The sequence below is a fragment of the Hyaena hyaena genome, unplaced genomic scaffold, assembly GCF_003009895.1.
Source record: "Hyaena hyaena isolate Hyena2069 unplaced genomic scaffold, ASM300989v1 scaffold_14, whole genome shotgun sequence".
Classification (NCBI taxonomy): Eukaryota; Metazoa; Chordata; class Mammalia; order Carnivora; family Hyaenidae; genus Hyaena; species Hyaena hyaena.
The window spans coordinates 3873163-3888323 of record NW_024080646.1 but is presented as its reverse complement, the minus strand read 5'-3'; the positions used below and the strand labels follow the sequence as shown (position 1 = coordinate 3888323).

Sequence of the window (15161 nt, the reverse complement as noted above, 5' to 3'; positions counted from 1 at the left end):
AATGAGCAGTCTGGGGACCCACCCCGTTCCTCAGGGCCATGTCAACTTTCAGAGAAAGGTAAGTGAGGTAAGAAATCAGACAAACCATGTGAACATCCCACCTCTTTGCATTTTGGGCTTGGGGCTGGAAATGACCAGGAAGCCGGAGCAAAAACCAGAGCAGAATGGTACCAGGAACAGCCCTATGTGATTTACCATAGGCCAAAGGAACGCTTACTTCTCTATATCAACAGGATCCTCCTTTTGCCCTGAAGAAAAGTAGGTAAGTGAGGCTGTGTGCTTGCAGAGCCTCCCCTTTTCATTCCCTGTGCCGAACTCTCCTCATTTCCTCTGAGTCTTGACTACTTTGTCCTTCATCTGTCACTGTCTATGTACAGTGTTTGAGGTCAGGGAGCTGCTGATATCTAGGGTAGGATGGTTTACTTCATAGGATGCCGGGAGCCTTGTGAGATGTTGGCCTCTACAGACTAAATGCTGGAATTGCCCTCCAGACACTGTGACAGCCGCACCCTACCCGCTCATGACCACCACCCTGTGGGAGGGCACTGTGTTCTTGGGTTGGATTCGCTGTTTGTGAATCTACACTGCTCCTGCTCATCATGGCTTTCCCTTTCCTATGTAGACTCATCTGACTTCTACCCGTTCAGTTCACCATGGTCCTTATTTGTACTCTACACCATAAGCTTTATGGGACAGAAAGTGGCACGTCTTTTTGTTCAGGGAATTCTGACTCAGTCATTTATTAGATGTGTCTAAAAAAGCAATGGTAATTTTACTATTTATTGAGGACTTACTCTGTGCCAGTCCTTTTCACTCCCTGCATCCTCACAACAACCCTGCAAAAATAGGTGTTCACAGAAAAATAACAGCAAATCCTTCAGCTCAGAGGTTCAGAGATCACCTGGGGCTGGCCAGCGGGGCTGCCCACAGGAGACCTCATGAGGAGACTTGTTTTATCTTCCCAACTACTGTGGCCCCGGGTTTGGCTGCGCCTGAGAGCAAGCCCATCCCTCAAGGATACTAGATTGTACCAGCTCACAGACCTATGTGTGACCCAGAGTGCCAGTTCATTAATCTTATTATACGAGCAATGGCCCCAGGGCCTGGATTATTTCAGTGTGACCAGTTTGTGAACATATTTCCAGGGAGATCTGAATCAGCAGTGGAAGGCTAAGTATTTCCTCTCCCAGCCGGCTTTGATGGTCACTGTAGAGTTGGCCTTATTTCTCTGGGCTGCCCTTACTGGCTTTTCTGATTGATGTATTCTTCTCTCAGGTATGTTCATTTATTCACTTATTGAGTGCTTACTATATGACTAGGTACTGGGATAAATGTAGTGAAACATGTGCCTTGTTCCTGCCCCACCCCCATCCCCACCAGAACTTAGAACCAGGATACATTGAAATTGCACGCATGATTAATTACCACTTTAACATAATCTGGCTTCTCTGTGTTTTCATCTTGGAACTGGTGATTTCATTCTGGAATGGTGATTTTATTTCCAAGTTTTGGGGCCCCCTCACTCTGGTACCCAGGTACTTACCCCCATTTTATAGCTAGGACCACTGATCCTCAAGAGTTATGGTCTCAAACATCACCTGTGGGCCAGAATGAGAATTTGAACACAAAACTGACCAGCCCTAGGACTTTCTGTGACTCACTCTGGCCAGGAGGCAAAACCCATCTGTGAAATGGAGCTTTTATAACTGCCTTGCAGGGGTTAACTAAGGCTCTAGGGGTGACTGAGTTTATAAGGTCCAGCCCACACCTTATCCAAAGAGGTTGTGGGGCCCACTTGTCAAGGACTCTGAATTCTTAAAGTCAATAGAATGTGGGGGGTCAGTGCAGAGAAGGTTGGGAGGCTTGTAGTTGTTTGGGCAAATTACTTGCCCCTGAGCCTCTGCTTGTCCCTCCAAGTAGGGTTCTCAGGTAACTCCCTGCGTCGTTACTTTGAGGATCATGGCATTTTATGCAGAACTCGTGGGAACACATTGTAACTGAAACCACCCAGGAAGAGATCACCCAAACTAGCTGCTTGACATCCTTGTTGGAAGTACGTGCCCCCCACATTTTAACACCTGGGGGAGATCCCAGCTAGGGTGCTGGGAAACAGGTGCCTGTCAGTGCTCCGGTCTCCTTGGCTGCTGGTGGCAAGACCCTGGATGTTGCAGGAAGCTCTGTCGTAGAGCTCACTTACAGGCAGATTCAGCTGTTCTGCCAGTTGGCCCCAATGAAGAAGCAAAGTGAGTTTGTGGGGTCACAGGATGTAACCTTCTACATTTTAGATATGAATAAACTCCATTCCTTCAGACTTCATAGATGAGGAAACCAAGGTGCTGTAAGGTTAATTTTCTATAACAAAACACATAATCGGATCCACCATAATGCCTAACAGAAAAGAGCATGCCCGTTCTGCAGCACGTTCTAGTTAAGTATTCACATGAGAAACTGTATACCATTCACAATAATGTAGCAGCAAGTGAAGAAGCAATTCTGCTTTTTAAATTTTTCCATGAGCAGACATCCTTTTAGTGAATGCCACTTGAAATTAGGATTATTTTTCACTAATTATTGGGAAACCATTATGCTCAAATAATAAAGTATTTATGCTAGTAAATTATATACATATATTTTACAGTGCTTTAGTTCAGGCCTGTATTAACCAATACCTTTCTGCTGGGGAAAATTCCTTTTATGCTAGAGATAACTCTGTGTGATTAGGACATAAATCATAGGATTTCAGGGCCAGAAAGGACTGCAGAGATGACATGGCCGCTTCATAGCTGGGACCCCTTGGGCCCGTGGGTGGACGCCCATCAGAACCAGCAGCACCAGAACCCAGTACCCCAGCCATCTTAGCCTGCTGACTTTGTGGTTTCCAGCTGCCACATTTCTTTTGTGCTTCTGCACAGACTGAGCCACAAGCGCCTGATTATTCCAAACAAGCATAACCCCCCACTGCCAAAAGGGGTGATGTACAGCTCCAACTTGATCACAAGGAAGGTTTAAAAACAGGAAACTCAGAAGTTCATCCAGTGTGTACTTGAACCTCTTTTACAAGGAAAGCATCTATCAGGATGCCCTTATATCTTTCCGGTTTTGCTTTCTGGTTTCTCTTGCTGCACCGGAGCTTCTCAAGTCTGGCTCTCACATGTTGGCTTGCCCTGCCTCCCACCCTGACCCCAAAGTTTTGTTCTTGGTTTTAAACAGAACTGAGCACTTACCTTTGGCTCCTGACATCAATTGACCAGAGCAGACAGGCCAGTCTTAGGAGAGGTTTTACTATTCACTCATTGGCTTATTTGTTCACTCATGCATTTCTTCTACCCCTTGCGAGTTAAAGGCCTTGATGGAGGCTGGGAGGGTATAGGATGAGGAAGACCCACTCTTCAGGAGCTCATTATTGAGCCAGGAAGCCAGACATGTAAACAACCAATCCAGGACAGCTGGGGACCCCAAAGAGGTGCTACCCAGGGTGCTTTAACTGTCCCCCAAAATTTTATCAAAATCCACATTTACATTGAAGCTAAATCAACAGTAAAAGCCAAGAGTTTGTTAATGTAAGTTTCCATCCCCTTCCAAGTACATTGCCATCCCTGCCTGCCTCCTAGGCAGAAGTTCAGGCACTGCGACTCTCCATGGCAGAATTAACTCCTTCACTCCACGGGACCTACTGTGTGCCAGGCACTCTGTTCTAAGCAGTAGGGATACAATCGTGCACAAGAAAATGTCTCTTTCCTCATTACCCTCTAATGGCAAGAGATACACCCAAGCTAGTAAAGACACCATCAGATACAAGAGCAAACAATGAAATGAGTCCTAAGCAGTGTGCAGCTGGAGTACAGAGGAGGGAGTTCAGTGAATTCGGACGGAGGCATCAGGGAGTGCTCCCCAGAGATGGCAGCTTTTCATCAAGACATAGAAATGTGAGGTCTTGGAGAAGTGGAGAAGGATATTCCAGCCTCACTGTTGACTTTTGTGGATGCTAGAAGATGGCGTGGTCCCTTGTGAGCTTTGGGGGAAGGGGGAGTGTCTGTGACACTTGGCATGTTAGAGAACTCGGTAAAGCACCATCCAAGTGCTGGCAGTGAATCCTGTTGCTGACCAACAGTTAAGCAGTTAGACCTAGGGTAGTAAGGGGAGAGGTAGGGACAGAAGCGAGCTTCCTGCGATGTCACTGCCATAGGCCCATCACTCAGCCTGCCCCAGGTCTCCATATGTCGTGGACGCTTGACTAGACTTTCCAAAGATCCTGCACACTTTGTTGTCATCCTTGTCAGTTTTGCTAATGTGGATGCTGGGAGTCTGGTTGAATGAGGAGTTTATGAATGAGGCATGCTATTCATACTTCCCATCCACCAACGATCAGATGCTTCTGGAGTTCCTATCTGAATAATTCTCCATTCAATTTTTTTTAATTTTGAGATTCTAAAAAAAGTACAAGTCTAATGACTTTGCAGTTTTATTTGGTACATAGTTTCCTGGTGTGGGCTATAAGGACAGGGGCTTAATCAACCCAGGGTTGAGAAGGATGTGAAATGTTTGGGCTATTTTGCATGCCACCAGATTTATACTTCCAAGTTGTCAATATGATCACTCACTGATTTTTTAAGAGCTTCTGCTTGAAGCAGACTGGCCTGGTTATTTAGCAACTACCGCACTGTTCAAGCTGTTCTCCCTGCCTTGATTTATAGGTAAAGATATTTGAGAAAAGAGCCTATTTTCTTAGGATGAGCTGATAAGGTCAAATATTTGTGTGAACATGACGGAGGTAATAAGTCACACGTCCAGTATGCCAGGCGCTGTGCTAAGTGCTGTCAGGCATCTGCTCATTGCATCTTTGCAACAGCCTCGTCAGGTGGGTTCTAGGAATGTCAGTGTGTGGGTACACGGTTGGGGTTGAGTTTGGTAGCAGAGGTAAGAGGGCAGGCGGGCAGGCAGGCTACAGACCCAGTGAGGTACCGTGTTTTCTGCTTTGGGGCAGACAGACCCCATAGGCGCGGTTCCCAAAGCACTGACATCTGAAGGTCAAGTGTGTTTTTCTTTACCATCGTGCCTTGGGGCTGCACTTGCTGGCCCGAGACTAGTGACAAGTGGGTGACACTGGCTGTGGCTGTCTAGTGTGCATCTGGGTGATGGTGGAGGTCTGTGTATGTGCCACAGAAGGGCCACCTCCTGGGGACCCAGTGGCTTTGGTGCTGGGTGGTAACCTTCTGAAGGCTTTGGAAGTTACCAGTTTACCCTGTGCCCTGGCTCCTCCAAAGCTAAACCCCAGGCATCTTTGGCCAGAGCCTTGGGAAAAATAATCTGTATCATTCCCCTCCTCTGAGTAGTCATCAACTGTAGAATAGGAAGCCTGTGGAGAGTGGGGGTCACGTAATGCATAGTTGACATGGCGCAGACACCCTGGCTGTGTGTGGGCATCACTGGGTCATGCCCCTGAGTGCTCCTTGCCCACGTCTCCCTAGTACCTACCCAGCATGGCCAGGTCGCCCCACAAACACCACCACAAAGCGATTTAGGGGCTGGTGAGGGTCTTCCTCCTGCCTTTACATCATGTGTGGAAAATGCCTCTCTGAGATGTGTGCTAAGTAGTTACATTAGAGGGCTGTAATTCACAGCACCAAACACGTGTTTGCAAAAGGATTGGTGACCAGGCTTTTTAAAAATGAAAAACTTGCTTGCTTTCTTAATAAGCTCTCTTATTTCTTAAATACCGTTTGATATACAGAGGTTACTCACATACAACACTTTAGGAAATCATCTGTTAGATAAGCGAGATGCTCATAATAACTGTCCTTTGTTCCTGCTCTTCCAGTTTAGGAATTTAGAGTCTTGTCTGTCTCATGAACCCACAGTATCTCTGATGGGCACGGAGGGGTGGAGTGCAGGGTGGGGTACACTCAGATGACAGGATCCTCACTGTTGTGGGAAGGCAGTGGATTAGAGGGGGGCATTCAGAAAACGTTCAAGAAAGACAGAGAAACCAGTAACGATACCCAAGAGCAACCCAGTGGGAGGCAGTGCAGTTGGGACAGACATGCGGCCACACTCTGGGCTTCTGTGAAACGTGGGCATTGATGCCTCCACCCACGCTTGCCAGAAGTTCTGACCCCACCTCCACTCAGTGTTATTTCCACCTCTAGCCCCCACAGGAGGGCTTCTGCTCAGCAGAACCTGGGAAATGGACTCTGGGACCTGGAGTGTCTGGCCTTCCTGGCTGCTGTGGGCCAGTCTATGGTCTCTGCCAAAGTGGCGCATTGAAAAATCCACCTATGCCCAGACTGAACCTGTGGAGCCCTACCCCAGCCTCAGCCCCAGGAGGGAGCCCTCAGGGAAGTAAGGCCCTCCCCACCTCCCCCAAATAGGCTTCACTGAAAGACCCTCTCAGTGTTTCAAACAGGCATGTGGTTTGTAAAGAAATAGAGGAAAATGCCAAAAAGGAACAAAAAGACTTTTGCATTTACCCATTCCAGGTTCCTTCTTTCCCAAAGTTCTATATTTTCCTTTGGGTGTCTTTTTATCTTGAAGAAATTGCTTTTCCTTTACTATTTCTTATAGTACAGGTCCTTTGCTTCTAGTTTTCTGTTATCTGAAGATGTCTGTTCCACCTTCATTTTGGTTTTTTGGGGTTTTTTTGTTTTGTTTTTTCAATTTTGAGAAGACCATGTCTGACCAGACTCCATACATACCCAGACTCCAGGCTTCTCACCTCTGCTTGAAAGCCTCTCAAGATTTTCTAGACTAGTCGGCAGAGAGACAGGGCCTTGGGCTCTGGCCTCAGTTCTCCTTTCTGACCCGTCTTCTTCCCATGGCCTTTCTTGGCCTTAGCAAGATGACTGGCTGCGTGTCAGGTTCTCCTTGCCTTTGGGGCTTTTATACTTGGGACAGAGTTTGAAAGACTTCCTGCCCCTCACCGCATTCGAGCTTCTTACAGATGGAACTCAGACCTCCCCTCTGGGCAGCTTTCTCAGGCCACCCTCTTCCTAATGCCCTACCTCAGAGCCCTGCTAAGAGCCCATCTGTGCTCCATGGTATCTGTAGGCCTGTCATAGCACTTAACAAATACATTTTAACTTCTTTGTCATTTGTCCTTACCCTCCTTGAAGGTATGGGTTGTGTCTTAGTTCCCATAGGCCTCTCTAGCACTTCAGTGTGCATAGTAGATGTAATTATTGAATGAATGAGTAAAAGTGTCTCTGGGCTTTTGAGAATGGCTAATTTTATGAATATATCATTGACCCCAAAAAACGATGGTCAGATTGGCCGCTTCAGCAGGAGCAAGTACTCTCTGGAGTCCTCAAACTGGCACCCCATCCCTGTGGGCAGCTTGATAGAAATGGTGGTGCTGGATGGGCAGGGAGATGGAGGGACCTTGAAGGTGCCAACAAGGATGATTGGTTAGGGACCTCTGGACCCTGCTTTTCTGCAAGTGACACTCACATCCACAATGAAAGTTCCTAAGCCTTCAGTGACAAAAGTGGTGTCAGGATGCAGGTGCCAAGCCCCAGCTAGTTTCCCTCACCTGACCTACCCAGCCAGGTGACCCCCTGACCCCATCCACATGGTAGCCTCACAGTTACTGGCTTCACCAACACAGTGGATCACTCATGCTATGCTCCTTGAGTGGCTCACAAATACCAACACTCTGAATATTAAACCCAAGGATGCCAAGGGCCTTTTGCTGATGTCCCACCTGGTCTGCCCAAGTGCCGTCAGAGTTCCCTGGCTTTCTAGCTGGTTCACAGATCTAGCCCATGATCAGGTTGTGATTTTCCTTTTGTGTTTACTGCTGTTGCTTAAAGCTTAAACCAAGGACATCTTTGGTTTGACTTTTGCATACAGTTAGAAGGAGGTGGTTTTCCCAGGCCCAGTACTCCCCAGGGGGCAGTGGGGAGCTTTATCTTGTCGCTGGAGCCCCTTTCCATGTTGGGTAAAGTGAAGCCCTTGCTTTGGGCCTTCTCCCCACCACCCACCCACCCACACTTTCACATACACACAGTCTAGTTAGTCCTTGCTGTCAGGCCTTTCCTGGGGCCCAGTGTGACCATGTCTAATCAGGTGCACATGTTAGGAAGATTTCAGGATTTGCTGGCATGTTTAGATTGAAGACTGGCTACAGGCTGCACCAACTCCTTTCAGGTAAACCGCATTTGGGCCTGGAGTCCCAATCATGAGTAGGGGTGGGTTGTTATTCATAACAGCAGGCCTGTGGGCCGAGTTCAGTGAGCAAAAACCACTTGTAAGGGTGTAAAAGCCCCTTCTAGACAAAGGGCATTGCCCTCTTCTCCTTTGAGTATCCCCAGGCTAAGTCATTAAAGGATACCTGACACCAGGTAATGCCGTTTCACAGAGTTCAGTGGCAAGAAGCACACTTAAACTCCAAAGATGGACCTTTAAAGCTAGAAGGAACTTGGAAACTGTTCAGTCCTGTGGTTTTCAGACATATTTGGTCAAGAAACCATTCCTTCAATACAAGTTTACACAGAATGCCAATAAATCGCTAACCACAGAGTTATTCCAGAAGAGTGGGTGGAAATGAGGATCCCACTCATTTTCACTCTGTCCTTCATGGTCCCATTAGGAAAACCACAGCCCTTATCTAATATCCCTGCCTTTGGTGCTGATGGGCATCTGAAGCCAGGGAGCATAGGTTGTGTTTGAAAGGCTGGCGATCAGGCAGAACCCTCTGTCCCAGTGAATTAACTAGGTTTGCTGATCCCAGGCTTCCTCATCTGGAAAAGTGACTATGATGTCAGCTTCAGAGTTTTGAGAGTATTAAATGAAATATTACTTATGAAAGCTCTGAGCACCCTGCCAGGCTGTAGTAGATACTCATTAAATGTTCCCTTTGGTTCTATTTCTGTCCAGTTACAGAGCTGTTTCATTTTTCTTCCTAAATCTACCCCAACACAGCAAATCTTAGTCCAATTCATGATGAGTTCATCAGCGCTGTGTTTCTACAAACAGATCTTCAGATCTGCTTTCATTTGGTCCTTAAATTGTTTTCCTCAGTGGTTAACTGCTTATTTTAAAAAATCTAGAATGTATGTAAAAATAAAAGGTGAAAAATATTGAGCCTTATCTCCTAAACAAAACCTTCATTAGCATTTTGGTTTATTTCCTTCCAGTCTTTTTTTATTTTTTCTTATCCTCTAGTGCATGTGCTTGTATGGAATATGAAGAGATGATTATTTTGTTTTGATCTCGCCGCTGGGAACCAGCTTTGCCAAATCCCACCTTTCAAAACAAGCTATTGGAAGCTGGTCACTGAGAAGAGGAACAGATGTTGCGCATCTTTTTCACTATAACTGTAACATCAAACCTTCCCATAGCTGTAAACACTCTTCTCAGATTAAGCTTGTAAATTATACTATTTTCTGGGAAGAGTCCCAGCCTTAAACCAGCTCTTCTTCTTTCAATCAACAGTTTGCCAAGGCCCAACTGAGTCTTTTTGCCTTTCATCCACATGAGTCACCCCCTTCTCTTTTCTAGTGTGGATCTGTGGTTTGGCTTGGCAACCTTTTGCTTACAAAGTGAATTGCAAGCAAGTTTCCCAACTCTCTTAAGTAGGCAGACCCCACTTGATAAACTGCTCATCCACATCTCTGCCTAAGACCACTGCCCCTCCACTTGTGCACCAGCCCTGTCCCCTGGACTGCTTGTCCTCACCATGGGGCCAGGAGCTGCAAAGGGACTTACGGATTCAGAAGTAGGAAGCGGGAGGGGCACATGGGTGGCTCAGGTCATGATCTCGCGGTTCGTGAGTTCAAGCCTTGCATCGGGCTCTGTGATGACAGCTCGGAGCCTGGAGCCTGCTTTGGATTGTGTGTCTCCCTCTCTCTCTGCCCCTCCCCTGCACTCACAGTCTCTCTCTTTCCCTCTCTCTCTCTCTCCCTCTCTCTCTCTCTCTCTCTCTCTCAAAAAAAAATAAATGTTTTTAAAAAATGAAGTGGAAAGTAGGAGAGATTGTGAAAGACTGGAACAGCTTAGGAGTAAGGATCCTGGGGTCCTGAGAAGGAAAAGGAAGTTCAGAGAGGTCAAAAGAATGCAAACTTGACCCCGTTGACAATGTCACTGAAGATTAGCCCCAAACCAGGAAACCACGAAGGAGACAGCTTTTTCCTATTTCTTCACCCTCTTTCATTCTCTGACCTGTTGCTTCTACAACCAGAGTTCTTGCTCATTCTGTGGGGTTAGTTCGGTTACATTAGAGGCTAAAAGAGCATTATTTGGGCAGTCTCTATTTGTATCATTGTGTCAGTGGGAAAACGCATTCCAAGTTCCCAACCGGCCAACTCAAAGGCTTTGAAACACCACCCACTGGTGAGTAACCAACTACAGCATTGTATTGAGGGCCGCAGTCCCAGGACTGTCTTTGCATGGAGGGACTGACACAAATGCCCAGATGCACTTTATTTCCTGAAACCTATAGACATCATTAGGTATTTCTGTATATATGGATCTGACCAGGAGGTAGCAGTGAAGCCAGTTAACTTGTGACTCAAGAGTTATGTTAAATAACCAAGCTAGATGATTCCAGCCTAGTGGTGTGTGCGTAGGAATGGACCCATTCATATAACCAGACCTGACTGAATGATAGTCACTGGATTCTCCTACTACACATGTATCTGAGACCATGTGATAAAGCAAATGGCTCCCCAGTGGAGCACAAGGTATCTCTCGGAGCATGTTTTAAAATAGCAGTGCCCACGTGGTACTTGCTTATGTCCTTAGCTTTTGGCATGGGGACATTTCGGATGAGGTCATCCTCTTGGGGCTGTTTCCTGAGTGTTGATTGTTTTGTGACATAGAAAACCACTTCTTCGGAGAGAGGGCCTCTAAGCCTAAGAGCCCCCTCCCTGGCTCTGGCCCATACCCCCCTTCCTCCCTACCCACTTTCCCCCAGAACATCTCTTTTCGTTGTGGAAAATTACACATTCACAAATTGTGTTACTTTCCTCACACCAACCATATTCCCACACAGAGACAGATACTGGAATGAGCTCATGGATGAATCATGCCGTTATCCGGCTGTTTATAGGAGCTGCCATTAGACAAAGATTTTGGTGTAAGCTACATTAAGGCCCCTTCATTGTCTGCCAGTTAGCCTTGAGGGATGGTTTATCGATGAAGTGCTGAGTGTGAGGGGCAGGACTTGTAGACTAAAAGCCGCTTTGATTTCACTTTTTCCTGTCAGCCCTGGGCATTGTTCCACTGACTCTAAACTGTGTAACGTTCTGCTCTGCTACAAGTAAGCAGACCCAATCCAAGATGGCAGCTGTATTTTATCTGAAGAGGCGAGAAATAGGACTTCTTAAAATATGATAAATGCTGATAGAGTTCCAGCAGATGCATAATCTCTTAATTAAAATTAGCTCATAAGTGGTATTTCCTAATCCAGCTTTCTTTGCTCTCTGCAGCAAATCTTTTTTTTTTTTTTTAAGAATCTGGAAATCCTATTAATATTTAATTGGCTTTTAAATTATTTATGCATCAAAGTGTTCAACCTATTGTTGCTCCTTAAAGAGCAAGTGCCCAGTGGTGCTTATGTCTGGTATTACAAGGTCTAGAGCTGAGAGCACCATTACAGAAATGATCACAAGTGGAGGTTGAGCCATCTCAGAAGCCGGAAGCCCTGGAAGCTAGTTAATTGGATTATGTACATACTTCCACCCACTTCCCAGGTGTTAAGTATTTAAGTCATATCTTTTTATTAGGAGTAATATTAGTTTGCTAATCACATGCTCCTTAAGGAAAGGGCCTTGAACTTCTTACCTAACAAGGAATCTTGTGTGATCAATTGCATGCATTACTGCTCCATGAGCATCAGTAACAAGAGATCATTTTGCCTGCTAACGGGATGAAATCAGGTCTTGGACATTGTGAGGTTAATAACAACCTGGGTAATCCCCTTCGGGTGCCAGGATATCTAGATTGGCCATCTGCTCTGACCAGATGATCCTACAACTGCAAAATCACACGCATCCACTCTTTGCTGTGGGAGCCAAAACTGAGATAGGTCCAGGGGGTTTCCAACCACGAAATCATGGGCTTTCGAGGAGAGCTACGTTAAATGAATTGTGGGGCCATCCTGTGAAGAATAGGGTTCCACTCCATAAAGAACCAACCTATATTTCTGCCCCTTGCTGCAGGGTAAACCTGCTGCTTGGCTGTCTCCCCAGATGCATTTTCATCTTCTGTTTTCATCCATCCCCCTCCCCTATCTTCTGGAAGCCCACACCCTGTCCCCCCTTAAACCATCTCCCATCCACCCCCAGCAGCCAGACTTTGTAAGAAAACCTTTGTGCTGGGTTTTCAAAGTGTGTCTGTTGCCTACAGCCCCTGCAAAAGAAACTTGAATAGATGAGAAATGAGCTCTTGCAGCTAAGTAGGTCTGAGCTGTAGCGTCACCCAGGCCTGTGGAAGAGAAGAAAACAGACCCTTGCATTGTCCGTGGTCTCTCACTACTGACTCTGTTAGTGCGTCTGTCCAAATGAGATCCTTTCCTGTGACCTGACCATGTTCATCTCTTAATGCACACAATTTTGGATAGTATCCATATAGGGTATTTGAACTTATCTCCATTCCATTTTTAGAAGGAGGTGGAACATAAGTAAATTAATATTTGGACTCTGGAGGTATCTGGGAAAAAATCTTTGGGCTTTTCAAAGAAACTGGGAAGTCCAACTTCAGTTTGATTTTAATTACTTACAGCTGCAGCCCCGTGTTACTCAGTTCTGTCTCCTGGTACTGGAGGGTTAATGCTGGCTTTTGAGCCAAACAGATATTTGTTTTTGTACACCATTTTAATGAGAATTTAGAACAATGATCTTAGAAAGAAAACATCAAGATTTTATCACTGCTCCCCTGGGACTTCTGCCTAAATCTTTTTCACTGGAGTTTTTTAAAAATTCTTTTTGGGTGAACCAGCAACACTCTTCAGAGTTCTTTTCACAGAAAGGCAACTCTTCCTGACTCCCCAAACAGTGGGGTTTCCTGGGTCATGGGGCTCTCGCTAGCTTCGCACTCACATGTAAGTCGTGAGCAGTTATTTTGTCTGTAAATTAGGTGGCACAATGTGAAATCGCTATGTACATAGATCAAAATGGGCAAACAACAGCATTTTCGTATGGCTCGTGTTAATACAAGGTTTCAGCAGTCGTTTGAGAAGTTTGTCAGCCTCTTTGTGAAAGCAGTCTTTTTTCAGATGCCACAAGTCTTAATATATAGAAATTCAAAAGTAAAAGAAACCAACATATTGAAATAGCTTAGACGAGATGTCTGTGTCCTGTTCCATGGACATGCAGCTATCCAAGCAGATGTGTGTACGAGTGTGTTTCTAATTCAGTTCCACCAAAATGGCAGTCCTGAAGTTAGTGAGAACCTCATCTTCATCTTGAACTTGAGCCAGAAACAAGGGAAAAGCATGCCCTCAACTGCTGCCATGAAACTGTCAATTTTCTGGAGCAGCTGTGGTATTTATTACCATGTGGGTGAGGTTTTGAAGTTCAAATGGAGCAGATAGGAGTGTACCAGATGTGGTGTGCAGGAAATGTCTCATTTCTTCTTCTCTTAAAAAAAAATTTACTTAATATGAACAATTAACCCATCCCCCACACCCCAAGGCTGAAAGGAAATTAAAACATAATTATCTTCCTTCTTTTTCCCCCACCAGGATGTGCAAAGGACCTAGAGCCTCCCATAATGATTCAAATTTGGGGAGCACTGCTACTCATGTTCACGAGTGTGCTCTGGCATTGCCGAAACCCGCATCACCCTGTCCCCATGGCCTTTGGGGCAAAAGGATGTGCTGTCTGTCCCTCACATCTGATGTCCATTTGATCACAGCCAGCAGCCCAGTTCCAGGGGTGCTGAAGGAGTATAGGGCATGGGTCCCCTCTGAACTTGGGTCCCACAATCCTTTCCCTCCCCATGGAGGGTAATCCTGTGTTGTCTCCGTCTACAGGGTCCCGCCTCTCTCCCATCCCCCTCTGGGACACCTGACACAGTGTGTACTTCAGTGAGCTGGGGCCTGGGAAGGAAACCTCCTGAGGCAGTGGCCCGTCCACTTGTGGGAAGGCTCAGTTGGTTCAGTACTGGAGCTGCTAGCCGTGTTCACTTGCTAGCTAGCTATTTGAGTTTGAATTAGCTAAAATAAACAATTCAGTTCCTCAGTCACCTCATCACACTTCAAGCAGCCTATTGCCACAAAGAGCTAGTGGCTACCGCATCAGACCGCGCAGGCAGGATGTTTCCCTCATTGTAGGAAGTGCTGTTGGACAGAGCTGGTCTATGATGAGCAATGTGTGTTTTTTCTAGGGAACAGTTGAGGTTGGATCCACTACTCTCCTAACTTGTTTTCTGACTCGGCTTGGCTTTGGTTATTGACAAAGGAGAACGGTAACCAGCGAAGGGCAGTGGGAAGGGACAGCTGTGATGAGCAGACCCACACAGTCATTCTCGAGAGATGGGTTCCTGTGGTTAGGTGGGGGAGGGGATTTGCCTGTCACCCTTTCTCTCCTGTGTTGTCCAGAGTGTCCCAAGGTACTGGATTAATCACTAAGTCTAAGAATCTTCTGTTGCTTAAAATGGGTTTTGGGATTTATCTCCTAAGAGGAATCTTGGATTTTATGTGAGCACCTAAAATTTAATGTGTATTATGGCTCCATTTCCCTTGGGGGTGGCATCAGCAAGGTGAGTGTGGTTTGAGTGTGGCTAGTTTGATTCTATGACCTGTGATGTGCACGTGCAGCGGGGAGTGGGGGGGTGGCCCTCTGCCAAAGGCAAGGCTGTCCAGGGAATCAGGAGCCTGTGAGCAAATTGAGACTGATGTTGGGAGCATGATAGACATCCGTGTCCTAAGCCATCTGTATAAATTGGCACTGGTAAGACAGCAAAGAGCCAGACTACCTGGCTGCCTCAGGTAAATACTACACATCAGACGTGTGGACAGGATGTAAACACGGAATGAGCCCCCATCTCTACCCGCAGCCCACTCTGCATTCAGGAGCACTCTTAAAATGGGCCTGTTTTGTGATCCTTATTTCTTTTGGTTTTCTCACCCCATAAAGACAGGCCCTGCTTTTAAATGAGTTTCAGCCCTAAATAAGATTCTCTGTCTGGCAAAATGGAAACAAGGAGACAGTTGTTTGGGAATT

General features: G+C 46.2%; 1 protein-coding gene across 3 annotated transcripts in view; it reads left to right on the top strand.

The window, feature by feature from the left end:
* Positions 1-15161, top strand: part of CABLES1 (Cdk5 and Abl enzyme substrate 1) — a 120060-nt gene that overhangs the window by 80151 nt on the left and 24748 nt on the right. The window lies entirely within an intron of this gene.